General features: G+C 32.9%; 1 long non-coding RNA gene across 1 annotated transcript; it reads left to right on the forward strand.

Annotated features, from left to right (window-relative positions):
• Positions 1–3,861: 3,861 nt before the first annotated feature.
• On the forward strand, positions 3,862–11,697 carry LOC127128524 (uncharacterized). The gene is made up of 3 exons (XR_007805946.1): positions 3,862–4,084; positions 8,175–8,320; positions 11,597–11,697. It is a non-coding gene; the product is annotated as an uncharacterized LOC127128524 (long non-coding RNA).
• Positions 11,698–11,907: the final 210 nt, after the last annotated feature.

Genomic DNA, 11,907 nt, shown 5'->3' on the forward strand with positions numbered 1-11,907 from the left:
ACTTAGGAAGGTTCTCAACCCCAAGAGTGTGATCAAACCAACATCACTAGCTAAAGATTATTTTGAGAATAACATCTATCGAATAAATTTCAGACGAAAGACCTTGGTAAACTCTTATATTTTTTGGGTATTGAGGTAGTCCAATTTAAAGATGATAAGGTAATTTCTAGGGGGAAATATGCTATGGCTACTTTTGAAGAAACAAGTTTGTAGATAATGCATTCATAGAAAGTAAGTCACTTTAACTTGTTGGTATCATCCAGAGGTAACTAGAAATACTATGTTTGGTTTGGTAGGACTTTCTAACTGTATGTTGTTCTTTTTCCTTTTTCAAAGACTTCCCATAAAGGTCAATGTCACTCTTTTATGCTTATAACATCATGTGTTGTTATAATTTCGTCTTTTTGTTTACTCTAAAATGTTACTCTTTTTATTTCCCAAGATTATTTGGAAGTGATAACTAACTTGTTCGTCGGAGTGTTTGTAGGAAGGTATGTACGCTCTTGTCATGAATAGATCAAAATGAGTCTTGAGGTCATTACAGGTAATGTTCTTCTATTGCTTCTTTTCATTTGGTTTTTACAATAAATGCAAAGTGATTGTTTTGTTACAAGTAGTAAACACTGCACAAATCCATTTCAAATATTGAGTAGTTTCTCGCATTTTCTTTTTTATATTATACTGGTAAGGGTTGTATTGTGTTTTGATTTCACTGTTTCTTTTGGTCATATTTGATAGGGAGAGCCAGCCGTTGAGGTTACAAATGAAGGTGTTGATGCTGCAGGGCATACAATTGGTACATCTTTGGAAGTCGTGTTCAAACTTAGGAAGGTTCTCAACCCCAAGAGTGTGATCAAACCAACAGCTAAATATTATTTTGAGAATAACATCTATCGAATAAATTTCAGACGTAAGACCTTGGTAAACTCCTATATTTTTTGGGTATTAAGGTAGTCCAATCTAAAGATGATATGGTAATTTCTTCAGGGAAATATGCTATTGATACTTTTGAAGAAACAAGTTTGTAGATAATGCATTCATAGAAAGTAAGTCACTTGAACTTGTTGGTATCATCCAAAGGTAACTAGAAATACTTTGTTTGGTTTGGTAGGACTTTCTAACTGTATGTTGTTCTTTTTCCTTTTTCAAAGACTTACCATAAAGGTCAATGTCACTCTTTTATACTTATAACATCATGTGTTGTTATAATTTCGTCTTTTTGTTTATTCTAAAATGTTACTCTTTTTATTTCCCAAGATTATTTTGAAGTGAAAACTAACTTGTTCGTCGGAGTGTTTGTAGGAAGGTATGTACGCTCTTGTCATGAATAGATCAAAATGAGTCTTGAGGTCATTACAGGTAATGTTCTTCCATTGCTACTTTTCATTTGGTTTTTACAATAAATGCAAAGTGATTGTTTTGTTACAAGTAGTAAATACTGCACAAATCCATAACAAATATTGAGCGGTTTCTCGCATTTTCTCTTTTATATTATACTTGTAAGGGTTGTATTGTGATTTGATTTCACTTTTTCTTTTGGTCATATTTGATAGGGAGAGCCAGCCGTTGAGGTTTCAAATGAAGGTGTTGATGCTGCAGGGCATACAATTGGTACATCTTTGGAGGTCGTGTTCAAACTTAGGAAGGTTCTCAACCCCAAGAGTGTGATCAAACCAACATCACTCGCTAAAGATTATTTTGAGAATAACATCTATCTAATAAATTTCAGACGAAAGACCTTGGTAAACTCCTATATTTTTTGGGTATTGAGGTAGTCCAATCTAAAGATGACATGGTAATTTTTCCGAGGAAATATGCTATGGATACTTTTGAAGAAACAAGTTTGTAGATAATGCATACATAGAAAGTAAGTCAGTTTAACTTGTTGGTATCATCCAAAGGTAAGTAGAAATACTATGTTTGGTTTGGTAGGACTTTCTAACTGTATGTTGTTCTTTTTCCTTTTTTAAAGACTTCCCATAAAGGTCAATGTCACACTTTTATGCTTATAACATCATTTGTTGTTATAATTTCGTCTTATTGTTTACTCTAAAATGTTACTCTTTTTATTTCCCAAGATTATTTGAAGTGATAACTAACTTGTTCGTCGGAGTGTTTGTAGGAAGGTATGTACGCTTTTGTCATGAATAGATCAAAATAAGTCTTGAGGTTATTACAGGTAATGTTCTTCTATTGCTTCTTTTCATTTGGTTTTTACAATAAATGCAAAGTGATTGTTTTGTTACAAGTAGTAAACACTGCACAAATCCATAACAAATATTGAGTAGTTTCTCGCATTTTCTTTTTTATATTATACTGGTATGGGTTGTATTGTGTTTTGATTTCACTATTTCTTTTGGTCATATTTGATAGGGAGAGCAGACCGTTTAGGTTACAAATGAAGGTGTTGATGCTGCATGGCATACAATTGGTACATCTTTGGAGGTCGTGTTCAAACTTAGGAAGGTTCTCAACCCCAAGAGTGTGATCAAACCAACATCACTAGCTAAAGATTATTTTGAGAATAACACCTATCGAATAAATTTCAGACGAAAGACCTTGGTAAACTCTTATATTTTTGGGTATTGAGGTAGTCCAATTTAAAGATGATATGGTAATTTCTATGGGGAAATATGCTATGGCTACTTTTGAAGAAACAAGTTTGTAGATAATGCATTCATAGAAAGTAAGTCACTTTAACTTGTTGGTATGATCCACAGATAACTAGAAATACTATGTTTGGTTTGGTGGACTTTCTAACTGTATTTTGTTCTTTTTCCTTTTTCAAAGACTTCCCATAAAGGTCAATGTCAAATTTTTATGCTTATAACATCATGTGTTGTTATAATTTCGTCTTTTTGTTTACTCTAAAATGTTACTATTTTTATTTCCCAAGATTATTTGGAAGTGATAACTAACTTGTTCGTCGTAGTGTTTGTAGGAAGGTATGTACGCTCTTGTCATGAATAGATCAAAATGAGTCTTGAGGTCATTACAGGTAATGTTCTTCTATTGCTTCTTTTCATTTGGTTTTTACAATAAATGCAAAGTGATTGTTTTGTTACAAGTAGTAAACACTGCACAAATCCATAACAAATATTGAGTAGTTTCTCGCATTTTCTTTTTTATATTATACTGGTATGGGTTGTATTGTGTTTTGATTTCACTATTTCTTTTGGTCATATATGATAGGGAGAGCAAACCGTTTAGGTTACAAATGAAGGTGTTGATGCTGCATGGCATACAATTGGTACATCTTTGGATGTCGTGTTCAAACTTAGGAAGGTTCTCAACCCCAAGAGTGTGATCAAACCAACATCACTAGCTAATGATTATTTTGAGAATAACACCTATCGAATAAATTTCAGACGAAAGACCTTGGTAAACTCTATATTTTTTGGGTATTGAGGTAGTCCAATTTAAAGATGATAAGGTAATTTCTATGGGGAAATATGCTATGGCTACTTTTGAAGAAACAGGTTTGTAGATAATGCATTCATAGAAAGTAAGTCACTTTAACTTGTTGGTATGATCCACAGATAACTAGAAATACTATGTTTTGTTTGGTTAGACTCTCTAACTGTATGTTGTTCTTTTTCCTTTTTCAAAGACTTCCCATAAAGGTCAATGTCACTTGTTTATGCTTATACCATCATGTGTTGTTATAATTTCGTCTTTTTGTTTACTCTAAAATGTTACTCTTTTTATTTCCCAAGATTATTTGGAAGTGATAACTAACTTGTTCGTCGAGTGTTTTGTAGGAAGGTATGTACGCTCTTGTTATGAATAGATCAAAATGAGTCTTGAGGTCATTACAGGTAATGTTCTTCTATTGCTTCTTTTCATTTGGTTTTTACAATAAATGCAAAGTGATTGTTTTGTTACAAGTAGTAAACACTGCACAAATCCATTTCAAATATTGAGTAGTTTCTCGCATTTTCTTTTTTATATTATACATGTATGGGTTGTATTGTGTTTTGTTTTCACTGTTTCTTTTGGTCATATTTGATAGGGAGAGCCAGCCGTTGAGGTTACAAATGAAGGTGTTGATGCTGCAGGGCATACAATTGGTACATCTTTGGAAGTCGTGTTCAAACTTAGGAAGGTTCTCAACCCCAAGAGTGTGATCAAACCAACATCATTAGCTAAAGATTATTTTGAGACTAACATCTATTGAATAAATTTATGACGAAAGATCTTGGTAAACTCTTATATTTTTTGGGTATTGAGGTAGTTCAATTTAAAGATGATATGGTAATTTCTGCGGGGAAATATGCTATGGCTACTTGTGAAGAAACAAGTTTGTAGATAATGCATTCATAGAAAGTAAGTCACTTTAACTTGTTGGTATCATCCAGAGGTAACTAGAAATACTATGTTTGGTTTGGTAGGACTTTCTAATTGTATGTTGTTCTTTTTCTTTTTTCAAACACTTCCCATAAAGGTCATTGTCACTCTTTTATCCTTATAACATCATGTGTTTTTATAATTTCGTCTTTTTATTTACTCTAAAATGTTACTCTTTTTATTTCCCAAGATTATTTAGAAGTGATAACTAACTTGTTCGTCGGAGTGTTTGTAGGAAGGTATGTACGCTCTTGTCATGAATAGATCAAAATGAGTCTTGAGGTCATTACAGGTAATGTTCTTCTATTGCTTCTATTCATTTGGTTTTTACAATAAATGCAAAGTGATTATTTTGTTACAAGTAGTAAACACTGCAAAAATCCATAACAAATATTGAGTAGTTTCTCGCTTTTTCTTTTTTATATTATACTGGTAAGGGTTGTATTGTGTTTTGATTTCACTGTTTCTTTTGGTCATATTTGAAAGGGAGAGCCAGCCGTTGAGGTTACAAATGAAGGTGTTAATGCTGCAGGGCATACAATTGGTACATCTTTGGAGGTCGTGTTCAAACTTAGGAAAGTTCTCAACCCCAAGAGTGTGACCAAACCAACAGCTAAAGATTATTTTGAGAATAACATCTATCGAATAAATTTCAGACGAAAGACCTTGGTAAACTCCTATATTTTTTGGGTATTGAGGTAGTCCAATCTAAAGATGATATGGTAATTTCTTCAGGGAAATATGCTATTGATACTTTTGAAGAAACAAGTTTGTAGATAATGCATTCATAGAAAGTAAGTCACTTTAACTTGTTGGTATCATCCAAAGGTAACTAGAAATACTATGTTTGGTTTGGTAGGACTTTCTAACTGTATGTTGTTCTTTTTCCTTTTTCAAAGACTTACCATAAAGGTCAATGTCACTCTTTTATGCTTATAACATCATGTGTTGTTATAATTTCGTCTTTTTGTTTACTCTAAAATGTTACTCTTTTTATTTCCCAAGATTATTTTGAAGTGAAAACTAACTTGTTCGTCGAAGTGTTTGTAGGAAGGTATGTACGCTCTTGTCATGAATAGATCAAAATGAGTCTTGAGGTCATTACAGGTAATGTTTTCTATTGCTTCTTTTCATTTGGTTTTTACAATAAATGCAAAGTGATTGTTTTGTTACAAGTAGTAAATACTGCACAAATCCATAACAAATATTGAGCGTTTCTCGCATTTTCTCTTTTATATTATACTGGTAAGGGTTGTATTGTGTTTTGATTTCACTTTTTCTTTTGGTCATATTTGATAGGGAGAGCCAGCCGTTGAGGTTTCAAATGAAGGTGTTGATGCTGCAGGGCATACAATTGGTACATCTTTGGAGGTCGTGTTCAAACTTAGGAAGGTTCTCAACCCCAAGAGTGTGATCAAACCAACATCACTAGCTAAAGATTATTTTGAGAATAACATCTATCGAATAAATTTCAGACGAAAGACCTTGGTAAACTCCTATATTTTTTGGGTATTGAGGTAGTCCAATCTAAAGATGATATGGTAATTTTTCCGAGGAAATATGCTATGGATACTTTTGAAGAAACAAGTTTGTAGATAATGCATTCATAGAAAGTAAGTCACTTTAACTTGTTGGTATCATCCAAAGGTAACTAGAAATACTATGTTTGGTTTGGTAGGACTTTCTAACTGTATGTTGTTCTTTTTCCTTTTTCAAAACTTCCCATAAAGGTCAATGTCACTCTTTTATGCTTATAACATCATGTGTTGTTATAATTTCGTCTTTTTGTTTACTCTAAAATGTTACTCTTTTTATTTCCCAAGATTATTTGGAAGTGATAACTAACTTGTTCGTCGGAGTGTTTGTAGGAAGGTATGTACGCTTTGTCATGAATAGATCAAAATGAGTCTTGAGGTCATTACAGGTAATGTTCTTCTATTGCTTCTTTTCATTTGGTTTTTACAATAAATGCAAAGTGATTGTTTTGTTACAAGTAGTAAACACTGCACAAATCCATAACAAATATTGAGTAGTTTCTCGCATTTTCTTTTTTATATTATACTGGTATGGGTTGTATTGTGTTTTGATTTCACTGTTTCTTTTGGTCATATTTGATAGGGAGAGCAGACCGTTTAGGTTACAAATGAAGGTGTTGATGCTGCATGGCATACAATTGGTACATCTTTGGATGTCGTGTTCAAACTTAGGAAGGTTCTCAACCCCAAGAGTGTGATCAAACCAACATCACTAGCTAAAGATTATTTTGAGAATAACATCTATCGAATAAATTTCAGACGAAAGACCTTGCTAAACTCCTATATTTTTTGGGTATTGAGGTAGTCCAATCTAAAGATGATATGGTTATTTCTCCGGGGAAATATGCTATCGATACTTTTGAAGAAACAAGTTTGTAGATAATGCATTCATAGAAAGTAAGTCACTTTAACTTGTTGGTATCATCCAGAGGTAACTAGAAATACTATGTTTTGTTTGGTTAGACTTTCTAACTGTATGTTGTTCTTTTTCCTTTTTCAAAGACTTCCCATAAAGGTCAATGTCACTTTTTTATGCTTATAACATCATGTGTTGTTATAATTTCGTCTTTTTGTTTACTCTAAAATGTTACTCTTTTTATTTCCCAAGATTATTTGGAAGTGATAACTAACTTGTTCGTCGGAGTGTTTGTAGGAAGGTATGTACGCTCTTGTCATGAATAGATCAAAATGAGTCTTGAGGTCATTACAGGTAATGTTCTTCTATTGCTTCTTTTCATTTGGTTTTTACAATAAATGCAAAGTGATTGTTTTGTTAAAAGTAGTAAACACTGCACAAATCCATAACAAATATTGAGTAGTTTCTCGCATTTTCTTTTTTATATTATACTGGTATGGGTTGTATTGTGTTTTGATTTCACTGTTTCTTTTGGTCATATTTGATAGGGAGAGCAACCGTTGAGGTTACAAATGAAGGTGTTGATGCTGCAGGGCATACAATTGGTACATCTTTGGAGGTCGTGTTCAAACTTAGGAAGGTTCTCAACCCCAAGAGTGTGATCAAACCAACATCACTAGCTAAAGATTATTTTGAGAATAACATCTATCGAATAAATTTCAGACGAAAGACCTTGGTAAACTCCTATATTTTTTGGGTATTGAGGTAGTCCAATCTAAAGATGATATGGTAATTTCTCCGGGGAAATATGCTATGGATACTTTTGAAGAAACAAGTTTGTAGATAATGCATTCATAGAAAGTAAGTCACTTTAACTTGTTGCTATCATCCAAAGGTAACTAGAAATACTATGTTTTTTGGTAGGACTTTCTAACTGTATGTTGTTCTTTTTCCTTTTTCAAAGACTTCCCATAAAGGTCAATGTCACTTTTTATGCTTATAACATCATGTGTTGTTATAATTTCGTCTTTTTGTTTACTCTAAAATGTTACTCTTTTTATTTCCCAAGATTATTTTGAAGTGATAACTAACTTGTTCGTCCGAGTGTTTGTAGGAAGGTATGTACGCTCTTGTCATGAATAGATCAAAATGAGTCTTGAGGTCATTACAGGTAATGTTCTTCTATTGCTTCTTTTCATTTGGTTTTTACAATAAATGCAAAGTGATTGTTTTGTTACAAGTAGTAAACACTGCACAAATCCATAACAAATATTGAGCAGTTTCTCGCATTTTCTTTTTTATATTATACTGGTAGGGTTGTATTGTGTTTTGATTTCACTGTTTCTTTTGGTCATATTTGATAGGGAGAGCCAGCCGTTGAGGTTACAAATGAAGGTGTTGATGCTGCAGGGCATACAATTGGTACATCTTTGGAGGTCGTGTTCAAACTTAGGAAGGTTCTCAACCCCAAGAGTGTGATCAAACCAACATCACTAGCTAAAGATTATTTTGAGAATAACATCTATCGAATAAATTTCAGACGAAAGACCTTGGTAAACTCCTATATTTTTTGGGTATTGAGGTAGTCCAATTAAAGATGATATGGTAATTTCTCCGGGGAAATATGCTATGGATACTTTTGAAGAAACAAGTTTGTAGATAATGCATTCATAGAAAGTAAGTCACTTTAACTTGTTGGTATCATCCAAAGGTAACTAGAAATACTATGTTTGGTTTGGTAGGACTTTCTAACTGTATGTTGTTCTTTTTCCTTTTTCAAAGACTTCCCATAAAGGTCAATGTCACTCTTTTATGCTTATAACATCATGTGTTGTTATAATTTCGTCTTTTTGTTTACTCTAAAATGTTACTCTTTTTATTTCCCAAGATTATTTTGAAGTGATAACTAACTTGTTCGTCGGAGTGTTTGTAGGAAGGTATGTACGCTCTTGTCATGAATAGATCAAAATGAGTCTTGAGGTCATTACAGGTAATGTTCTTCTATTGCTTCTTTTCATTTGGTTTTTACAATAAATGCAAAGTGATTGTTTTGTTACAAGTAGTAAACACTGCACAAATCCATAACAAATATTGAGCAGTTTCTCGCATTTTCTTTTTTATATTATACTGGTAAGGGTTGTATTGTGTTTTGATTTCACTGTTTCTTTTGGTCATATTTGATAGGGAGAGCCAGCCGTTGAGGTTACAAATGAAGGTGTTGATGTTGCAGGGCATACAATTGGTACATCTTTGGAGGTCGTCTTCAAACTTTGGAAGGTTCTACACCCCAAGAGTGTGATCAAACCAACATCACTAGCTAAAGATTATTTTTAGAATAACATCTATCGAATAAATTTCAGACGAAACAACTTTTTAAACTCCTATATTTTTTGGGTATTGAGGTAGTCCAATCTAAAGATGATATGGTAATTTCTTCGGGAAATATGCTATGGATACTTTTGAAGAAACAAGTTTGTAGATAATGCATTCATAGAAAGTAAGTCACTTTAACTTGTTGCTATCATCCAAAGGTAATTAGAAATACTATGTTTGGTTTGGTAGGACTTTCTAACTGTATGTTGTTCTTTTTCCTTTTTCAAAGACTTCCCATAAAGGTCAATGTCACTCTTTTATGCTTATAACATCATGTGTTGTTATAATTTCGTCTTTTTGTTTACTCTAAAATGTTACTCTTTTTATTTCCCAAGATTATTTTGAAGTGATAACTAACTTGTTCGTCGGAGTGTTTGTAGGAAGGTATGTACGCTCTTGTCATGAATAGATCAAAATGAGTCTTGAGGTCATTACAGGTAATGTTCTTCTATTGCTTCTTTTCATTTGGTTTTTACAATAAATGCAAAGTGATTGTTTTGTTACAAGTAGTAAATACTGCACAAATCCATAACAAATATTGAGCAGTTTCTCGCATTTTCTCTTTTATATTATACTGGTAAGGGTTGTATTGTGTTTTGATTTCACTGTTTCTTTTGGTCATATTTGATAGGGAGAGCCAGCCGTTGAGGTTACAAATGAAGGTGTTGATGCTGCAGGGCATACAATTGGTACATCTTTGGAGGTCGTGTTCAAACTTAGGAAGGTTCTCAACCCCAAGAGTGTGATCAAACCAACATCACTAGCTAAAGATTATTTTGAGAATAACATCTATCGAATAAATTTCAGACGAAAGACCTTGGTAAACTCCTATATTTTTTGGGTATTGAGGTAGTCCAATCTAAAGATGATATGGTAATTTCTCCGGGAAATATGCTATGGATACTTTTGAAGAAACAAGTTTGTAGATAATGCATTCATAGAAAGTAAGTCACTTTAACTTGTTGGTATCATCCAAAGGTAACTAGAAATACTATGTTTGGTTTGGTAGGACTTTCTAACTGTATGTTGTTCTTTTTCCTTTTTCAAAGACTTCCCATAAAGGTCAATGTCACTCTTTTATGCTTATAACATCATGTGTTGTTATAATTTCGTCTTTTTGTTTACTCTAAAATGTTACTCTTTTTATTTCCCAAGATTATTTTGAAGTGATAACTAACTTGTTCGTCGGAGTGTTTGTAGGAAGGTATGTACGCTCTTGTCATGAATAGATCAAAATGAGTCTTGAGGTCATTACAGGTAATGTTCTTCTATTGCTTCTTTTCATTTGGTTTTTACAATAAATGCAAAGTGATTGTTTTGTTACAAGTAGTAAACACTGCACAAATCCATAACAAATATTGAGCAGTTTCTCGCATTTTCTTTTTATATTATACTGGTAGGGTTGTATTGTGTTTTGATTTCACTGTTTCTTTTGGTCATATTTGATAGGGAGAGCCAGACCGTTGAGGTTACAAATGAAGGTGTTGATGCTGCAGGGCATACAATTGGTACATCTTTGGAGGTCGTGTTCAAACTTAGGAAGGTTCTCAACCCCAAGAGTGTGATCAAACCAACATCACTAGCTAAAGATTATTTTGAGAATAACATCTATCGAATAAATTTCAGACGAAAGACCTTGGTAAACTCCTATATTTTTTGGGTATTGAGGTAGTCCAATCTAAAGATGATATGGTAATTTCTCCGGGAAATATGCTATGGATACTTTTGAAGAAACAAGTTTGTAGATAATGCATTCATAGAAAGTAAGTCACTTTAACTTGTTGGTATCATCCAAAGGTAACTAGAAATACTATGTTTGGTTTGGTAGGACTTTCTAACTGTATGTTGTTCTTTTTCCTTTTTCAAAGACTTCCCATAAAGGTCAATGTCACTCTTTTATGCTTATAACATCATGTGTTGTTATAATTTCGTCTTTTTGTTTACTCTAAAATGTTACTCTTTTTATTTCCCAAGATTATTTTGAAGTGATAACTAACTTGTTCGTCGAGTGTTTGTAGGAAGGTATGTACGCTCTTGTCATGAATAGATCAAAATGAGTCTTGAGGTCATTACAGGTAATGTTCTTCTATTGCTTCTTTTCATTTGGTTTTTACAATAAATGCAAAGTGATTGTTTTGTTACAAGTAGTAAACACTGCACAAATCCATAACAAATATTGAGCAGTTTCTCGCATTTTCTCTTTTATATTATACTGGTAAGGGTTGTATTGTGTTTTGATTTCACTGTTTCTTTTGGTCATATTTGATAGGGAGAGCCACCGTTGAGGTTACAAATGAAGGTGTTGATGCTGCAGGGCATACAATTGGTACATCTTTGGAGGTCGTGTTCAAACTTAGGAAGGTTCTCAACCCCAAGAGTGTGATCAAACCAACATCACTAGCTAAAGATTATTTTGAGAATAACATCTATCGAATAAATTTCAGACGAAAGACCTTGTAAACTCCTATATTTTTTGGGTATTGAGGTAGTCCAATCTAAAGATGATATGGTAATTTCTCCGGGGAAATATGCTATGGATACTTTTGAAGAAACAAGTTTGTAGATAATGCATTCATAGAAAGTAAGTCACTTTAACTTGTTGGTATCATCCAAAGGTAACTAGAAATACTATGTTTTGTTTTGTAGGACTTTCTAACTGTATGTTGTTCTTTTTCCTTTTTCAAAGACTTCCATAAAGGTCAATGTCACTCTTTTATGCTTATAACATCATGTGTTGTTATAATTTCGTCTTTTTTTTACGCTAAAATGTTACTCTTTTTATTTCCCAAGATTATT

The sequence above is a fragment of the Lathyrus oleraceus genome, chromosome 3, assembly GCF_024323335.1.
Source record: "Lathyrus oleraceus cultivar Zhongwan6 chromosome 3, CAAS_Psat_ZW6_1.0, whole genome shotgun sequence".
NCBI classification, from domain to species: domain Eukaryota; kingdom Viridiplantae; phylum Streptophyta; class Magnoliopsida; order Fabales; family Fabaceae; genus Lathyrus; species Lathyrus oleraceus.